This window comes from Camelus ferus, chromosome 23, assembly GCF_009834535.1.
Source record: "Camelus ferus isolate YT-003-E chromosome 23, BCGSAC_Cfer_1.0, whole genome shotgun sequence".
Lineage (NCBI taxonomy): Eukaryota > Metazoa > Chordata > Mammalia > Artiodactyla > Camelidae > Camelus > Camelus ferus.
In genome coordinates this window covers 32327879-32348315 of record NC_045718.1, presented here as the reverse complement: position 1 = coordinate 32348315, position 20437 = coordinate 32327879, and the positions used below count along the sequence as shown (strand labels likewise).

Here is a 20437-nt window from a genome sequence, read left to right as displayed (position 1 = left end):
AGGAAACTTTCTTCAATTGTGCTGTAAAGCCTGGTTTGCTGGCAAAGCCCCTTGTTCACGCCAGGACAGACCACAACACACTAGCAGAGAATCAGAGGCGTGGAAACCTCTCAGCACAGCAGAAGGTCCCCAGATGCTGGCTTAGCAGCAGTGATGTCCTGAGGATGCCAGCCCTGGAGCCAGCTCCCCAGAGGGCCCTTAGGCAGAAGCCCCCCTGTGCAAGGCATCTGAGGGTGGGTGGCAGCCCCCTGGGGAGCTGGATGCTTCATCAGACACATTTGCCCTGCTGGCTTCTGTGGGGCAACTATTCTTTCCCAGAACTTGAGGGTTCATTTCATAACCCACCAGATCTTCAGCAAACGGAGAACTTGATGGGGACGACTTGATGGAAGAATCACTTGAAATAGGAGGCTCATAATAGAGGCTGAGGGTCTTGTTAAACCATCTAAACATCAGTGGACTCAGGCCCAATGGCAGCTGCCTCTTCATCACAATAATCCCTTGATTCATGGGGCCCGGCCACCTCGCAAACATTTCTCTTAGCAGAGATAGGTTCCCACAAGGTGGAAGATCTTGACTGCCTCTGTAAGGAAGAAAAAAATATCAAGCTTGCACCTGAGGGACCCTCAAATTAAGTCCTTTTGTGTTTCCCGCCCACCCCCTTTCTGCTTCCTTGATTAAAAACGGGAAACCATGAAGTGGCTAAAATAAAAAGCTAATGTGATCTGGAGTTACACAGACCAGGGGTCCAACCTCAGCACTCTTGATAGATGTGCAAACGTGAGTGAGCTCCTTGATCTTGCCAAGCCTCAGTTTCTTCATCTGTAAAATGGGAGTGAAAATACACCCTTTACAAAGCTAATGTAAAAAATAAGCAAGGTAATGTCTGGAAAGCATCTAGGTTTCCTACAATAGAAGACCCCCAGTAAATGCTACTCCCTTCACTTTAATCCAGGTTCCTAAAAGGTAGATGTTTTATGTGTAAAATGGGCTTTGTAGTCAAATAAGTTTGGGACATGTTTGGTTGGACCAATTGAAACCCACTGTCTTCTCTGCAGGACTTCTCAGAGCCTTTAACCCACCAGGTATGAGCTGTGAATCTCCAGGAAGTACTGTAGTCTTCAGGCTTCCCAGGTCACTGTGACCACAAAACCTTCCTCACGGACACCACTGAGGGGCAGTTCTCTGTGACTTGTCATTTAGGAAATGATGCTTTAAATTAAAGAGAATTAGAGGAGGAGTAGTTCAAATGGTAGAGTGAATGGTTAGCATGCACGAAGTCCTGGGTTCAATCCCCAGTACATCTTTTTAAAAATAAATAAATAAGTAAACATAATTACCTACCCCCCCAAAAAAATCAAATTAAATTAAATTTAAAAATTTTAAAAATAGTATCAGTTGTATTTTAAAAAGGAAAAAAGAATAATTAATTAAAGAGAATGGAAAGAAGCGAGGAGGGTATAGCTCAGTGGTAGAGTGTGCGCTTACATGAGCAAGGTCATGGGTTCAATCCCCAGTACCTCCATAAAAAGAAAAAGAAGAAATAAATAAATAGACCTAATTACATCCCCCCCAAAAAAACAAACAAAAACTTTAAAAAATAAGTAAAGAAATAAATAAGCCTAAACTACCCCTCCAAAAAAATAAATAAAAAATAAAGAGAATGTAGCAACTAAACGTCACCCTACTCAGATGACCTCTTCTTCTTAAATATGTAAATGGCCACCGTTTCCCTTTAGGGAAAATATCGTCAAGAAGAGAAGCCAAACTCAGCTTTCTTTCCCAAAACTACTGCATAAAGTGAGTGCTCATCCCGGCCCTAATATTCTTCTAGACACAGACCATCCAGCAGCACCTGCAGCCTTGGCCTTCACTGCTAATGCCTCTGTCGATGCACTTGCTTCTCTGGAAAAATCAGAGGCCAAAAATAAAAGTAGAGGAGGGGATGATTAAGCATTTTTTAAGTTTTTGTCTGATTTTATGCCTCATCTATGAATTTACTCTAAATAGGAATTTCTGGGCCAACTTGTAGCAGCAGAGAAATTTTCAGCCATTTTATTAAGTTTTCACACCCTTATAAAGGAAGCAGGTTAAAGACTCGCACACCCAGCTGGCAGAGTTAGAAGCAGACAGCCAGACAGTTCAGCCAGAGAGCAAATGGCCATGCGAAGGGGGCACAGCCTCCCTGAGGCCCTAGTCTTCTATTGTCATTGCTCCTTCTACTCATCAGTTACGGGTGGAGCATGTCATGAAACATGCCAGTACTGCTTGTAGGTGGATTTCATTGCCGAGGAAGGGAACTGATAGGCACACTTCATCTTTCCAAAACTCTCTGTCCCAAAAGCTCTCTGTCAAGATCCACTCTAGACACTTGGGTCCAATCAAACTCTGCCTAGAGGACCTGCCTACAAGCTTCACACTGTAGGTCATGGATTAGAGTCCAGGACAGTTTATCCCTTCTTGCAGATGAGAATGTCAGACAGCTCACCTTCACCACTGTCCCCTGCATCCAGGAGCACACTTAATCCCGCCGCTGAATCAAACACAGAGCACAGTGGTATCGACTCGGGACAGGTGGATGGACTGGAGGCGAGAGCTTTGAAAATAAGGGTTAATGTTACCAAGATGCAACCTCAACGTCCCCCTTTCCCCGCCCACCCCCTCCCAGCTCCCTCCATCTGCGTTCCTCTCAGTGATATCCCCGTGCCTAGAGTAGTGCCTGGCTCCGACAAAACACACGCTCGTTTTTGCAGGATGAAGAAACATCAGTTGAGCTTTCATGCCAGGAAGCCATTGTGGGGATATTATTCTCACACTGGTTCTGCTCAATAGACAGCCTTCTCATCTAACAGATGATAAAATCAAGGCTCAGACACGTTAAAAAACAAACCCAAGGATGATCTCGCAGCATCTATATTCCAGGCGAGGCTAGAGAGGACTAAAGACATGGACAGCCTACCTCCTTTGTCTAACGCAGAGGACATCTGCCCCAGTCACTGATGGGTGGCCATCCCAGGGTCTCTGAATACCATTAAAATGGGAAACTTGGCAGCAAGCCCATTGTCACCTTGCAACAATCATTTCCCTCATTCATCAAGTGCTTCCTCCTTGCCAGGCGTTATTCTGCATAATTCACAGACATTTAATCCTCACTAGGTGTGATTCTTGTCCCTTATTTTGCAGAGGAGAAAACCGAGGTCCATTAAAGGTCAAGTGCCTTTTCAAAAGGTCAAGAGCCAGAATTCAAAGCCAGACGAGGCAGCCTGGCTCCAGAGGTCACACAAACTCTAAGCCCTGAGTCTGACCACACTCCTGCCTCTGCTCCCATGACGGGAGGACTCCTTCCCCCATTAGATCCTGTGTAGCGACCAAATTTTATTCATCTTGTATATACGTGCGTATGTGTGTATAAATGCACACACACCCTTGGAACAACCCATGGCAGATCAAAAGTACCTAGTACATGTTTAATTCTTGCCTTAATTAACCCCACACAACTAACTTCTCTTATGCTCAGATTTTATAGAGGAGAAATAACATCTGACTCTTGTCCCGTTCTATAGGCACGAGGCTGTCTTATCTCTTTCCAAACAGCTTTTCAAAACTCAGCAAAAAACAAAAAGGAAGTCCACTTGGAACAGCACCTCAGAAGCTGCATCTGAGAAGAAGGCCTTCCTAACTGAACACCCCAAACTCTCAGGAGGAGTTTAGGGAAACAATCTGGGCTATGAGTTAGGCTCAGTCTCACCAGTGATCACCGACAAACTGTCCCCTGAAAGCCAAAGAAAGTCTAGGAGCACCTCTCTGCAAGGTTTAGACAAGAACTGTTCCAGCCCTAACTGTCACTAGAACCACCTGGGAAACTTACAATAAATGACGCCCAGGCCCCACCCCAGACTCCAATTCTGTTGGTCCAGCAGGGGCTCCAGCGCATCAGCCTCTTGTAAAAGCTCCCATGTGGTTCTAAGTGCAGCCAGGGTCGAGCCTCAATATACTGCACTCAGAGCAGGATGACTTTTTCAGCGGAGAGCCTCAAAGAGTATTCCTACTAACACAGCCCAAAGGATAGGTCCTCACGTTGGAACGGCGTTGTGTTTTCATCCAGTTTCTCAGAATACTCTCATGAACAGGAGTATTGGCAGGTGGCTGACCTCTGCCCAGAGAAGGCAGAGAGTTAAGTCTATGGTAGAGACAAGTCATTGGCAAGTGAAGACTCTAAAAATCACCAACTCGCCAGCTATGGGCTCAACCCAGTACTCACCAGCCCACCACGTGGAAACGGATGCTGCCCCTAGCCCCAACCCAAAACACCGGTAACAGCCCACCCAGCACAGCCCACAGTGGGAACCCCAGGGGGTGCTCAGAAGACAGGAACCGTGTCTGAATCGTCCACCCTGGACACCCAGTGCCTGGAACAGTGCCTGGCAGGTCGTCTCAGGCTCTCAATAAACATTTGTCAAATGAGTAATGACACTGGAAACACCACAGGCAGGGCGGTCAACAAATTCTCAAAAAGTCTGTGCGGGAGAATCACTCAGATGACTAGCGCCACAGATGGTCCCAAAGCGCTCATGATCACCGGTTTCAACCAACAAGCCTTTCATCAGAGCAACTAAAAACTAAAACAATTTTATATTTTTATGATTTCAGATATTTTACATAAAGTCCAGGCATGTGCCCAGCTTTGTATAAATAGGTGTTTACCCACAATCTAACGTAAGCTTCAGAGTAAGTCCAAAAAGGGAGAAACTGGTATTAACTCAACTTGAATTCTACAGATGAGGAAACTGCAGCTTTTAAAGTAGCTCGGCCAAGGTGGAGCAGTGAGTAAATCGGGGGGCTCCCTGCCGTGTCTGGGCCCTTTCCCCCGCCACTCCCCCATGGCAAGGTATGGAATACTCTGGATTAGAGACTCACGGCCACAGGGAGAAAGGCAGCGTGGACGACCACAGACCAGATCCTCACCACTCTCCACCCCACCCCAGGGTCAGGGAGTTGAGAGCAACAACATGACCTTGCCGTGGTTTCAAGGAGATGCTTGTAAATCCTACCATCCTCGCAGATTCAGGACACCAAGATGGAGCCAGTGAGGCCAGCCAGCCGATTCCTCCTCTCTGGGGAAGCCCGATAGCCATTCCAGGGAGGTGGGAACCAAGATCTAAGCAAGACTCTAGAAAGAAGGGTCCCCACCTTCCTCAGGTCTGTCCTACCTGTCAGCTGCCCTCATCACAGTAGAAGACCTCCATGGAGACCACCTGGAACTTGGTCCTTGGAGGTTGGGGTGGAGGCAAATGGCACATGTCATGAAGGGAACTGTGGCATGATCCAGACTACAGCAGCTGGAATCAACCTCAGTATAAATATTCATACCTCCCCCAATCACTCAGGGGTCGAACATCATAATATCCCAAGCAGACCTTTCAAACTAAACAGTAGGTCCACTGACACAAGATCAATAGAAGGCTCACATTCCCCCATTCTGCAGTTGTCAGCTTTTTCTTCCTTCCCCTCCTCCCTCCCTCTGCATGCCCCCTCACCTGTGGTCCTGAGCACCCAGTACCCACTCATCTCTGGAACAGCCCATGCACATGGCAGATGAATCATTCGTTTATTTATCTGTCTCTTCTGCTAAGCTGGGATCCCCTCCGGGCAGGGTCCAGGTCTTAGGCATCAGTAGGTCTCCAACATCTTACCCTGCTCCTGGCACGTGATTGGTCCTCACACTGGTGGTCATGGTTAAAGCCCAACCAGCAAGCCAAACTGAGCAATGTTCCCCAGGCCTTAGATGTCAGAAGGCCCTCATGCTTTTACACGGGCTCAGCGTAAGCTGTTAAAATATACATCAAAATAGGACGTACCCCTCTTAGACCACCTTTCCTTTCCCAGAACAAATCTACTGACACACTTCAGCGTTATTCCCACCGTGTCAGCCCACTCATCCCCAGGTCCCTGACCCACAGAGGCACCGTGAAGCATTCATCACCGGGATGACTCTAATTAATACAGACATACAGATTAATACAAACACAATCACACGTGTGTGTATATATATATATATATATTCATATTATTTTTCACTGTAGGCTATTACACAATACTGAATGTAGTTAGTTCCCTGTGCTACACAGTAGGTCCTTGTTATTTTTCTATTTTATATATAGTAGTTTGTATCTGCTAATCCCAAACTCCCAATTTATCCCTCTACCTCCCAAACCTTTCCCCTTTGGTAACCATACGTTTGTTTTCTATGTCTGTGAGTCTATTTCTGTTTTGTAAATAAGTTCATTTGTATCATTTTTTTAGATTTCACATATAAGTAATATCATATGGTACTTTTCTTTTTCTTTCTGGCTTACTTCACTTAGAATGACAATCTCCGGGTCCATCCATGTTGCTGCAAATGGCATTATTTCATTCTTTTTATGACTAAGTAGTATTCCATTGTGTGTGTGTGTGTGTGTACACACACACATATATATGTACACATATATATACATTATATATATATATATACCACATTTTCTTATTAGAGATCATATATATGGGTCTTGTTTTTGTATCCATTCAGCTAGTCTTTGTCTTTTGGTTGGAGCATTTAATTTATTTACATTTAAGGTAATTATCAGTATGTATGTTCTTATTGCTTCAGTTAGATTCTGTCCAATCTCTGGCCCACCCAAATCTTCCTCGTCTTTCAAGAACTAACTCATTTCCCATTTTCCCATGAACCTCTACTGACCACCCCAGTGTCTCTCCCTCAGACTCAGCAAATTATTTTTCCAAGCTGGGCATTTGTGATAACTTCTTTATATTATTCACGAACTTCCCTCTGTGAAGGTCTTCCTCCCACAACTCTGTTCTAATTCCCTGAGGGCAAGAACCACGGCCTATACTTCTTTGCATCTCTCTAGGTTACCTAGGGCAGTACTTTCTGTGGAAAAGCTACTTAAATAAATGCGCATTGATTGAGGTATAAACTTCAGTAGTACAATGCACTAGGAAGAGTTTGGATCTGAGCTTCAACTCCAGTTACAAGATTTTCAAGCTGTGTAATTAGAGACAAGGTCATCCTTGAAGACATCTCTAAATCACTGCTAATTCCTGCTGCCAGACAGGGTGGTTTTGAGTAGTGAGTTAATGCAGATAACATACCTAATGAGTACCTAAAACACAGTGTGCCCTCAACAAAGGTTACTTCCCTTGCCCTGCCACCCTACCTGAAACTGACAACATAGAATGACCTAAAAGGAGGCAGGCAAAGCTGACAACTGCCCTTTACCTTCCACAGTGCAAAGATCCTGGCCCAGGGGCTCAGCACTCTTGACAACATGTGAAAGACAAGATGCTCTTTGACCCTAAGGGGACGTGAAACAAGGTTTGAGAGATGGTGAGATGCTAGCCAATTGGAAATCAGTTACTTCAAGAATCATTTCCATCCCAAAGGTCCGACCTCAGCAGGGAACGGGAAACCATCTACCGCTTTGTCACTTTGGCAGGAAGGTGAACGTTCAGCCCTGCAGGGTAACTGGCCCAGACCGCCCTGGTTTACTTGCCCAGTAGTGAGGGAACTGGCCTGTCCCACGACAAATGCGGGAAAATGGAGGCTCACTCCGTCAGGCCTGGACCAGCAGGCTCACACCCCCCTTCTGTGTTGACAAATTTCTTAAACTGGCCATTAGGAGAGCCACCCTCCAGGACACCCAGCTGAGTTCATGGCTGTTTATAAATAACATGATGAATGTGTGCAGCTTGGGATAAAAATAAAGCCCTGCACCTACATGGAGTATGTGTCTGTCTCTGTGTCCTTCAAATTGTCATCAATGACTGAACAAGAACTCGTTGCATATTCTTCCCAGGGCATCCTCTAGACACTCTCAATCTGGGGCAGCCGAGCCTTCTGCCCTCCTGCTTTCTCAGAGAGACCTGAGTTGGCCTCCCAACCCTACCGCCCACCTGCCCCAGGGCTTTCCGCAGGGATCCGCCTTTGTTTCCTTTAAGGTACTGATCTCTCAGGTGCTGTGAGCATTAACTGAGGAAGGTAATGTTCCTACGGTCCGAGCGCTACCCCCGCCCCTCCATCCTTGATAGCTATCAGTACATCATTACCAGCCAGTAAACCGAAGAACAAAGAGTACAGTGTAACAGGTTATTAAGGATGGGTGGGGACCAAGTCTGGGCAGATACAAGCAAAAATGCAAAGGCACTGAATCGGTGGGAACAGCATTAGACCATCTCCATTTGAGGACCCTCTGCTGGGTTTAACCCTTCTCCTGACATCACATGTGGCCCTCTGGCCACTTGATTTGCAAACCTTCTCAGGTTCTGAATACGTGCATTGGGTTGGAGATGTTCAGGCCCTCTTGCAACCATCCTGCCTGTTCTGTCTGTATTTTACAGATGCAAGCAGAACACTTAAGGCTTCAGTGAAATGACATTTCCAAGGTCAAAGAGCTAGCTGGAGGCAGAGCTGGAATGCGGGACTATAGGATCCGAAGGCACCCTCTCACCCCTGTACCTCCCTCCCTTTCTAAAGCCCTGGCCCACCTGGGACTTCGCAGTGGTGGCTACAGACTGTGGGGACAAGTGGCAAGATGGTTGTGAACTTGCATCAGAACCAGTGAGCCCAAATCCCCTTACAGTTGGGTTAGAGAGGCCCTGTGGAGACAGCTCGCAGAGGCCAGAGGGGCCGGTGGGCAGTTTGGCCCCATCACCATGGCAACATGCAGACACCACGTCCTCTTTTCCGGTCCCATTCATTGCCACTGGGCTCTTCGCTCTGCTAACCTTCTAAGGTGGGCAAGGAAAGTGATCCCTATGCTAACTGGTGGAAAACGGAGCTCAGCAAGGTGGCTGCCTAAGGCAGTCAGGCCTCTCATAATTCAGGAAGAGTCAGCCAGGCAACCAGAGGGGTCTACGCATGACAACTGCACGTTTACGCAACAGTCATGACAGAGGAACACCGGTGCCAGATCCCAGTCCCGTGGCTGCGCCCAACTGCTTCTCATTCTCTTCTGAGGCCAGGCCTGCTGCGTGGTTTCATTTAATTGTGTGTTTTCACCATTTGATATCTGCAGCCCCGATGCCTATGGGCCATAAATGCCCTTTTCCATCAGTTCAAGCAAGAAAATGTACCTGCCATGGAAGTATTTGCTTCACTGGGCTGCTGACTTATTTTAAGAACTAAATCTTTCCTGTTACTATATTTTTCACTCTGGGGTGTATGTACTCCAAGACTGACATTAATAACTTAAACGGCGGGCAGCGCCTCCTCTCGTGTGAGAACGCAGCGCCACCTAGTGTCCACTCGCTCAACCGAAGCCAAAATTAATAACCGCGCTTAAACTCCAATTAACCTTGGCAAGCAAGAAAGTTTTGTGCTCTCAACGCAACTTTCTACACGCGTTCTTCTCTTTTCGCAGAACAGAGCTTGCTTGTATTATATTTGTCTTATTTTTTAAATAAATAAGCTAAGACACAAGGCTCCAGCAAGAAAGCTGAGTAGGTCTCCACTTGCCAATTTGGGGTCATATTTTCCAACTTGGGTGGCTGTCATTTATAAATGATGAGCTCATGAGAGAGGAGGGCTAACACAACCCCCAGGTGCCCAAAGCACAACCGTGGAGAAAGGCGGCCCTCCCGCAGGACCTGATGCAATCGTCTTGGCTTTATTTAGCTTTTCATACCAGCGTTTCTCAGCTCTCGGTGCAGGATTATCCTCACAGCACCCCTACGGAGTATAAATCTCAGTGTTATTATTACCTGCAGGTTCCTGCAGGCACTCATATGTGAAGAGGTGTAAAGTCCTTCCTCTGGGGCGGCTGAGAATAGAGATTGGGCTGTTCACGGCCCCCTAAACTCACCAGTACAAGAACAAATCTCTGGCATCTATTACCACTCAGTAGTTCTCGCCTTCAAGCTCCCAATTCTTCTCAGATATTTAGAGCAGGGTTTCTCAACCTTCGCACGGCTGGGTTGGATAACAGTTTGTTTGTGGGGTGGGGGGCCTGTCCTGTGCACCGTGAATGTTTAGCAGCATCCCTGGTTTCTACCCACAAGATGCTAGTCACATCCTCCCCCCGTTATGACAATCAAAATACCTCTAGACATTGCCAAATGTTCCCCGGCAATGCAAAATCACCCCTATTGGGAACTACTCTTCTAGAAGGCAAGGACACAGAAATATAAAAATAAGAATACAAATAACAACTACCACCACGGCTGCTGCCGTTTAAAGGCACAGATCGCATGCTAGGAGCTTTAGGACATTATCTTATTTAACCATCACACCCAAGAAACCAGCCTGTGCTGACTCTCAGGAAATACTTCCACTACAGATAAAGACACTGAAGACCAGAGATGTTGAGTAACACGGCCAAGGTCACACAGCTGGTAGTGGCAGAGTTACCATTTAAAATCAGTCTTTCGTCACTATATACAATAGCCAAGACATGGAAACAACCTAAATGTCCATCAACAGAAGACTGGATAAAGAAGCTGTGGTATATGTATACAATGGAATACTACTGAGCTGTGAAAAAGAATAAAATAATGCCATTTGCAGCAACATGGATGGATCTGGAGATCATCATTCTAAGTGAAGTAAGCAAGAAAGAGAAAGAAAAATACCATATGATATCACTCATATGTGGAATCTAAAAAAAAAAGAAAAGAAAAGAAAAATGAAGTATTAATGAATTTATCTACAAAACAAACAGACTCACAGACATAGTAAACAAAATTATGGTTACCAGGTGGGGAAGAGGGTGGGAAGGGATAAATTGGACGTTTTAGATTTGCAAATATTAATTACTATATATAAAATAGATTTAAAAAACAAACTTTTTTTTGTATAGCCCAGGGAATTATATTCAATATCTGGCAGTAGCTTATAATGACAAAGAATATGAACGTGAATGTATGCATGTATATGTATGACTGAAATATTATGCTGTACACCAGAAACTGACACATTGTAACTGACTGTACTTCAACTAAAAATAAATAAATAAAAATGAAAAATAAAACCAGGCTTTCCTGACTCCAAAATCTGAACTTGTCACCACCTGCAGATCCTAAGACCACAGATCACATATGTTTCTGGAACAGTGCTGATTCTCTGCAGTCATTCTAGAGTATGCTGGCACTATTCAAATAATGTATTCAGGTTTAGGCTTAAAGACATAAACACTGTAGCTATTCCCTGTAAGATCAATCCAAGTGTTAGTGCAGAGGAGATTTTGCCACCGGGGAGAGCCCTGGGTCTGGGTTCAGACCCTGTGGCCAATAATTATGTGGCCTTCATTTGGGGTCAATTATTGAAGCTCTCAAAGTCCATTTATTCATCTACAAGATAAGAAGGATTGGTTAGATCAGGTTTTCAACCCTGCTGCACACTAAAAACACATGGGGAGCATTTTATAAAGAATGCCTGATTCAGCCCAAACCAATTAAACTAGAATTTCTAGGTCCTGGGCAATGACACTTTTAGGTCCCCAGGTAATTCTAAGGTGCAGTTAGAACAGAGACCCATGGGACTGAGACCCTTCAGTCCTGTGTTTCTACCTTGGGACCCAACTCCCTTTAGACCAGAGATCTTTTCTCCCTTCCATGGCCCACTAGAATCATAGGACACACAAAGCTGTTTTGGGGGTGGCTGGTTTCTCTGTCTCCTAAGACTGTTCCAAAAGCCTTTCTGGGACTCCCTCAGTATCTCAACACCCTCCTGTCCCTAAACTAACCATTTCTAGCATCTCATCCTACCAACCCAAAGGATGGACACACCACCCCATCGTCTGTGGTAGCTAGGGGTTGAAAACTCCTTCTACAAAAGGCTGCAAAGAGCAGGGGACATGACAGAAGACAGCTGCATCGACTGAAAAACGATCCCCTGCCTGGCCTTGTTGAGCTCTGCCCTGTCTGACTTTAATAAGGTTAATTCTAATCCATGGTCTTTCAGGAGGTGAGAGAATCTCCCCTTTCTGAACATGACTCACTGACTCCTATTTCAGCCCAAAGGAGAGTGATAACATCTCACTCAGCAGGTGCCTGAGAGGAGCTCTGGCTGCAGACATGAGGCTTTGGACCCAATGAACCCCACACCCTTCAACACTTCCTCTGCCTCCTGCCACCTCTGTTTCTGTGAGCGACCACACACACACACACACACACACACACACACACACACACACACACACAATAAGAGGGCTTCGGACAGTACTTTTAGATACGAATGAGTCATAGAAGTAATTTACATCAATTAAGCGCTGCCAGATGCCAGGCTCTGGGTACAGTATTTACATGCAGTCCTTCATTTCTTGTCCCCAAGTACCCACGTCAGAAGGTATTATTGTTACTGCTATTATCATCACCACTATTCCTGTTTTACGAATGAGAAAACAGAGTTGTCAGCATGCACTGCTCCTGCTCTCAGCCTTGGTCGCCAGGATTCCACCAACCATCCAAATAATGGCAGTGTCCCCACTGGCCCACGGTCTCTGCAAGGGCAGGGATCACATCTGGTTTGGTTCACCACTGGCTCCCAGACTGGCAGGAGAAGAACCAGAATTCAGACTCAGACTGGGCCCCATGTGCCTGAAAACTCTGTAAAGAAGGCTGAGAAACGGGTTCCAGGAAGGAGTGGGGGGTGGCGTTCTCGAGAGTAGGGGAAGGACGCGGAAGGGAGTATTGAAGAAGTGGTCGTGGTGGGGGGCGGAGGTCAAGTGTTGCCAAGACAGCAAGGTTGTATCCATGCCCAGGCCCAGAAGGGTCATTTCGGGGGGGGGGGGGGTGCGGGGTAGAAGAGCTGGTGAGCTGAGTTAGTGGGAGCTGACAACCAGAGAGAACTGTTACCTAGTTCAGGCTCATACTGCTCGCCACACCACAGGCCAGTTAATCAAGAGATGAGCTGTTGGGGGAAAGAATAGCAACTTTAGTCAGAAAGCCAGCAGGCTGAGAAGATGGTGGGCTAGTGTCCCAAACAACCATCTTTCCCTGAGTTAGAATTCAGGCTTCTTTTATGCTAAAGAGGGAGGGGGTAAAGTCCTGGTTCCAGCCAGACTCCAGAGGGGAGTGTGTTCATTTCTCCTTTCCTGTGGCCATTCACAAGTGGGCCTGGTCAGGTGGTTCCCTGTGAGCTAAACGAAGTTATTTTAGCTTAGCACTCATTCCCTGGAAGGCAGAGTTTCCAGGGATGGGCCATTATGTATAATTTAAGCTTATTGGCAACATCCCTTTAGTGATTAACTTGTAATAGAATAGTTTCTCCCCTATTACAGAATGAATGAAGACAACTTCCTGGAGTGGAGAGAGGGGTTTTAAATTTTTATTTAATTTTGTTTTGTTTTATTATGCTTTCTGTGAGAGAGACTCAAACGTGTTAAAAGCTGATGGAGGGTCCAGTGGAGAGTGAGAGGCTGAGGACCAGGTGTCACAGAATTTGAACTGAGACTACCCAACCCCAAAGCACATGATCCTTCCCCTGCCCTGCCCTCCCCCTGCATTCTGATCCAGAAGTGATCAGCCCTCCCCTCCCCAGGGCGAACTAGTCCTTGTTGGTGCAGCATCTCCCGAACAGACGCAAGGCTCAGGGGAGCCCAGGAAGCGAGACCTTGTCTCAGCTGGTAAATTAGCCCTGAAAGTTAATTGATCACAGCCATGGGGCTAGGGCTGCATTTCGCCATCCTCTTTACTCCTCACTCCTCCAGACTCCTCCCTCTCAGAATAACCTAAACACCAGCAGCCCCAGGCCCACTGCTAACTGGCCGTGTACCTGACCCAACAACAGCCCTGCACGCCTGGTGCACGACTGTCCCCAGACTCAGAGTCGAAGCCCTTCTTCCATCAATCCCATCCAAAATCCAGCAGTCTGATTAAAATCCTATCTGAGAGAGGGCTGTTTGGTGTGGGATGGGACCAAAATCCAGGAGGTGGATTTTTGTTCCAATAATTTTAATACGTAACATTTAATGGAGGATTCCATTGGGCATTCACTACTGAGCTGCCTGGGGGCAGAGGTCAGACTCTGCTCACCCACGTGCAGTCACACCTGGCCTGTTAAACACAAACAGAGACCATACTTAAAATTTCTCTGAGCAGACAAGACCAGTTTCATTACACAAGCAAAGCTTAATTTAGTTGATTTTGCCAGACAAGCGAGGTTCGCTCGACCTGGATCGCTTCTTGCTTATGCTTCTGAAAATCAGAAGCAAAACTTACATTGTTCCCATAGTGGATATGAGGTAACCGCTAAATCAATTCCCTTTCATTTAGAAAAGCGCAATATTGTCACCAGTCTCCGGGAAGAATCAATAGTCACTGCGTCCACACAATATGAGCTGCTTTATAACGATATTCCTCAAGGAGACTCATTCCACGTTTCAGTTTGAGTTCTCCCCATGGGCAAACCATCTTTTTGGTGTGTGCACAATGAACTTTCACTATTTACTACTTCAGTGATTCATTGGCTTTAATTCTGTTCTTTTCTGAACTCTGGACAGCCCTAAGGCTGGAGGGTCTGGGTGGTGAGAAGGGCTGTGTGCCTTGAGTCACTCTGAAAGATGCTACACGCGCTCCCGCCAAGCCACTCTGGGCAGAGGAGAGAGTCCAGGGCCCCTGACCCCAGAGTCCCAGATTCTGAGCCCCTCCTGTACCCCTGTGTCCCGAGTTCCCACCGGCCTCGACCTCTGGGGGGAGGGGGAGGGGAGGGGGCGGAGCCGAGGCGGAGTCAGACACCTGGGACAGGCGGCCCGCGCCATCGGACACCTGTGCACTCTGGTGTCGGTCCCTCCTCTGTAACACTAAACAGCAACCCAGAGGACAGGGGTTACACCTTCTTACTCATTTTGAATCTCCTGTACCTAAACAAACGGACACAGTTTCCTGAGCCACAGGGTCACATTCCCCGATTGCCGTCACTTCTGCCTGTGAATTTATGTTAGGTTTCTAAAGCAACAGTGGACGGCATCCTCGACTTCCTGGCCCCTCCCCTTCTTTAGTAATGCTCCTCCCTCCCTCCGCGTCCGGACTCTGAGGCTCCAGCTAAGAAGTCCTATTCCCGCCGCCCACCCCCGGCTGGGTGGTGAGTAGGGAAGGACCAGACCCCAGGGAAGACCCCTCGACTTCCTCCCTCCCTCCGCGTCCTGCGTCCGCCACTGCAGAGCCCACCTTTCATCTTGGACACGAGGTCGCCAGCCCCTTCCCCTCCCTGGGGCTAAGCTTTGTCGCCTTCACACCGCAGCGCGGGCTGGATGAGTTTGAAAGTCCCTCCTGGACCTTACCCCTCGTAACTTCTGACCTTGAGTCTGACTTTGGACGGGGCTGAACAAAGCCTGCACCCGGGAGAGCGGACGCGGGAGGCCCCAGGCGGGTGGGTCGGCTGCTTCCCCGGCCTCCGGGCTGCAGGGGCCCCAGCCCCGCGCAGCTGGGGAGGAAGGAGGGCGTGAGGGCGGCGGGCGAGCAAAGCAAACTGCAGCCTTACAGCAAAGGGACACGCCGCGCCGCCGGGGGACTTCTGGTTTCCGTCTCCTCCTCTCCCTCCACGCAAACTACACCCAGGACACCGTCCCTCCTCGCGCTGCCTCAAGCTGGAATTTCTCCCGGAAATTATCTGCTCCAGGTCAGCCACAGACTAGAAGTTGATAAAGGAAATTTTCACATATTGAGATGTAGGGAATTCATTCTGGCTTATCCATGAGTTAACTTGAATTTCAAGCCAACAAAAACAGCCTGTTTGTGGCCTATTGAACATGCATTGTACATCTGCTTTAATAATTAAAGAAAAGGGCACAGGCACATTGAACAGAAGTAAAGAATGTCCACATTAAAAGTAAAGATTAAATCCCTCTCTTTGCGGGACGCCAGTTCTAGTCCTCGCTTGATGGTAAGACTCCCTTCCCAGCTGCCATGGCTCACGACATACATGCTAGTGTGTCCATTTTTCTTTAAACCTTGAAGAAATGTATCTCCGACTTGTTACTATTTCTTTGTTCTGACAAGATATAAAACTGTACTGGAAACCATGCTTCTCCAGAGCAGTGCCTCTGAGGAATCTGGGAAGTGGGCTTCCGGGCTAGTCCTCAGTTTGGCTCCAATAAAACTCTTTTCTGTTCTTATTATTGATCGTTTATTGATTATTCTTGTCAACAAAGGAAATGATCAGCCCACGAAGGGCAACGCCTGTCATGTTTGTATCTGGCTTCCAAGTCTCCTGCCACTGCCAAGTTCACTGTTGCGCTGCATCCCCTAAACTGCTCTGAGCTACAGCCGAAATGATCATCTCCATTTCACAGGTGGGGAAATGGCCTGAGCTCGGGCTTGAAGGAGGGAGTCAGAAGGAGGGAGGCGTGTAAAATTAAACATAAAACCCTCCCAGACTTGTTCTTCTAATGCCATGTGACTCAAGAGCAAATTAAAGTCTTCACAGGATGCACTCCCCTCTTGATCTCTCTTCCACCTCATCCTTCACCTTTAAGTCCTTTATCCTACAGCTCAGAAGTTAGAGTTGAGAAGAGAGGTTGTTTTTCTGTCACATCCCACCAGCAGCGGCCTGCAGAGCCTGCCCACCATTGCTGGGGGGAGGTTGGTGCAGTGAACCTTGCTGGTGAATCCCCCACCAGACAGAGGCACCACAAGATCAAGAGAATGGAGGGAGGCCTTGCTTCTCCCTCAGTTCCATGCCCGACCTCCTTGTTACCAGTTCAATTGTCCCCTCAAAATTCTCATATGGAGGTCTTAACCGCAGTACCGCAGAATGTGACAGTGACCCACATGGAGACAGAATCTTCATAGGGGTAATCACGTTAAAGTGCGATCGCTGGGGTGGGTCCTAATCCAGCCTAACTGGTGTCCCCATAAAAAAGGGGCAATTTGAACATAGAAGTGGACACATGTAGAGTGAAGACAGTGCAGAGAGACCAGGAAGAAGACGGCCATCTACAAGCCAAGGAGAGCAGTCTGGGGGAATGTTTCCCTCAGAACCTTCCTCGGAAGGAAACAACCCTGCTGACACCTTGAACTTGGCTTGTAGCGTCCAGACCGTGAGAGAACACAATTCTATTGTTTAAGCCCCCAGGGCATGGTACTTTGCTCGGACAGCCCCAGAAAACTGATGACTTCCTCAGAATCACCTCTAAGACGGAAAATATGCCAGCTCTTGACCCTTTTGATGTCAGGAGACATTAAAATCAGGCTCCGACGGTGGAGCCAGAAGAAGCCATGTAAAGTGAGACATGGAAGTGGGTGTCAGGTTTGTACACAAGAAGTACAAAAGGGGGAGGAAAAATTTGTACACAAAAAGTGAAACTGACTGAGGAGTGGGGCTTTATCCTGAGAACAAGGAGCCCCTGGAGGCTCCAGGAGCAGAGGAAGGACAGCTACACATTAGGACAGCTGATCTCAGCGCAAAGGACAGAGGAAGCAGGACAGTAGAAAACCAGAAGGACCAAGGAAATTAAAATGTGTTGGATAATTCCAACTTGGATGCAGAGGCAGTGGGAGTGGAAGTAAAGGAGAATGATAAGAAGACGTGTCCCAGAGCACTTCCCTGACTTCTCCTGGCTCACAAAATGAATGTCACCATAGATGTCATTCATTCAGCATTTATTGAGCACCTGCTGTGTGCGAGACACTATTCTAGGTGTTGGGACTACGGCAGGGAATAAAACAAAAGCCTCAGCCTCAAAGAACCCGACATTCTAAACTGGAGAGAATAATAAACATAATAATGAGCACATTATCTAGGAGGGAAGAAGGCTGAGTAGCATGGGGTAAACGGTCAGGATAAGGAGGATGGTGCAGCTTTAAATAGGGGATCAGGAAGGGGCTAGTCGAGAAAGAGAAAGACACCTCTTTCACCTTCAGGAGACACCTGAAGGAGGTAAGGAAGAGGAGCCCGAGGACCACTGGGACCTCGTGATCGTCATCCCCTCCTTGCAGTGATGGATTATGTTGCGGCCATAACTTCATTCCTTCAGTAAATAGTTCACTAAGCAAAAGGGAATAGGCATCATTTCATGACCCCAATCATTAAAAAAAAAAAAAAAGAGCAGAGACAGAGCTTTACTTATTTGCTCTACCCCTAATGTTTAATGTCTAATGTCTGTAAGTACTCAATGAATATGTGTTGAATCAATTAATTCATCCATACTCACTAATTTATTTAATTTATAAGAACCAACGATACAACTTCCCTGTAAGTACGAAACTTGATGCAATTTTTCACATCAACAATAGTTTGGAGAATTTTTTAAGACTTAAAGGTACTACTTAGAACATCATCAGAACGTTATTTCGTTTTTGCCTTTTCCCTTCCAGCATTTATCTGTATGCATAACTTATCGTAGGTATGAGTTGGTGTTCTGTAATCACAAACATATGGTTTTGAGATTCGGCTTTTTTTTTTTTTTTTTTTTTGCTTATTCTGTTGTCTTCATATTATCCTTAATAGTGGATGTAAAGGGTCATTCTGACTGCCAGAAAGTAATGTTGCTCCCAATGTCCCTGAATTAGACTGCGCTCGGTGGCAGGCGGGCTCCATAGCTCAGTGGTTAGAGCACTGGTCTTGTAAACCAGGGGTCGCGAGTTCGATCCTCGCTGGGGCCTCTTGTCCGCTACGGTTTTTTTTAAATCATCCGTTACAAATACTGACTAGGGATTCCAAAACGGAAAAGTGATTTCCGAAAACGTTACTTCTAGCAAAAATAAAAGTTAACTCCTCCTGAAATGCAAATCATGAGCATCATAACTGCGCTTTAGAAACGAACCGGAAGAAAAAATTCTGGAACGCAACAAAGAGCAGGAAAAAGAAAAGAAAAGCAAAGCAAAGCAAAGCAAAGCAAAGCAAAGCAAAGCAAAGCAGTCCTTGGAGAGCCAGCGGTACCCGGACCTGCGGGGCAGAGCACCGGAAAGGGAGGCGCGCGGTTCCACCCGCTCGTTTTCAACGCCCTGCAAACACAGACCCAGCTCTGAGTTACAGGAGGCCGACGGGCGGGGCGGGGCGGGGCGGGGATCCTGCAGTTACGCCGCGTGGCCGGCAGGCGGCGCTGTGGGCCGGCTCCCACTCGCCTGTCCACCGCCGACGAGCGCGCGTCCAACCCAACGCTCCTCCCCGGGCTCAGAGCTTGGCCAGCGTGGCCTGGACGGAAGCCCGCGCTATGATGACACGTGGCAGCCCGGACTTCAGAGCCCAGCCTGACTCCAAGGTCCTGCCCCCTTCGAGAGGAGAGGGGAGCGATTCCCAAAAATAAACAGCCCAGCTGCCTGGGAAGCCAAGGTTTGCAGCCGGTTTCATTTCTTTTTTTTTCCCCCTGAATTCCGGAATGCTTTGTGGCTACAGAGTCACGAGAGTCTGTCCTGAATACATGATTTCTCCTCACCCAAGATTTCTTGATAAAGGACTGTCCGTAAAGTAGCCACTAGCCACACCTGGCCATTGAGTGCCTGAAATGTGGCTATTCCAGACTAAGATGTGCTGAAAGAATAAAACACACATCAGATTAAGAAAATTTAGTGCAAAAAAAAAAAAAAAAAAAAGAACGTGAACGATCTCAATTGGAATTTTTAGTTGATTACATACTGAAACGATAATATCATAACATATTGGATTAAATAAAAATACATGGTTACATTAATTTTACCTATTTTTTTTATCATGGCTACTAGAAAATTTTTGATTAAGTGTGTGGCTCCCATTTGCAACTCTCATATTTGTGTTGGATGGTGCAGGTTTGAGGAGCCAGAGTCCTGTGACCTTGAGTTCAAGTTAATTCTTAACCTGTGCTCACACCAAGTAAACTCTTTCATCTTTGGGTCTCCGGGAGCCAGTCCTGTGCCTGGAAAGCAGTAAACACAGCATTGGTTGAGATGAAATCAAATCTCTCTCCAACATAGTCTCAAACTCCACAAAGAGCAAAAGAATAACTTTTTAAACCGGGTTAGTTCTGAGAGAGATGCAACACTAAGAATTTGTGTCTTGGCTTGCAAGATTTCAGATCTGGAAAAACACACTCATACTTTTGGTGGGTATTGTGTTGGTGGTCTTGGTATTTGCTGCTAGGAGCGCAGTTAATGTAGTGTATCACATTGATTTGCATATGTTGAACTGTCATTATGACCTTGGAATGAATCCAACTTGATCTTGTTGTGTGGTCCTTTTTATGTATTGTTGGATTCAGTTTGCTAATATTTTGTTGAGGGTGTTTGCATCTCTATTCATCAAATAGGGCCAGAACTTATCTTTGCCACACGTCTTTGAAGAAAGGTTGTACAGGAAAAATGAGGCAGTGAGCTCATGTATTTGTTCCAGAGGTCAGATTCAACCTCCCTGAACTGACCCAGGATTTTCAGTCATCTTTCAACAAAATGATACAAGTTGTAAGTCCTCCCACATTTCTGTTGATGTCTTCATCGGAGAAGACACTAAAAGTGTAAAATGTCAAGGTTG

General features: G+C 46.7%; 1 long non-coding RNA gene and 1 other non-coding gene across 2 annotated transcripts; one reads left to right on the top strand and one right to left on the bottom strand.

The window, feature by feature from the left end:
* Positions 1–417: 417 nt before the first annotated feature.
* LOC116659318 lies at positions 418–2638 on the bottom strand. The gene is made up of 2 exons (XR_004314634.1): positions 2489–2638; positions 418–583 (listed from the first exon to the last, which is right to left on the bottom strand). It is a non-coding gene; the product is annotated as an uncharacterized LOC116659318 (long non-coding RNA).
* Positions 2639–18524: 15886 nt separating this feature from the next.
* On the top strand, positions 18525–18597 carry TRNAT-UGU. Its single transcript has one exon. It is a non-coding gene; the product is annotated as a tRNA-Thr (tRNA).
* The last annotated feature ends 1840 nt before the right edge of the window (positions 18598–20437 follow it).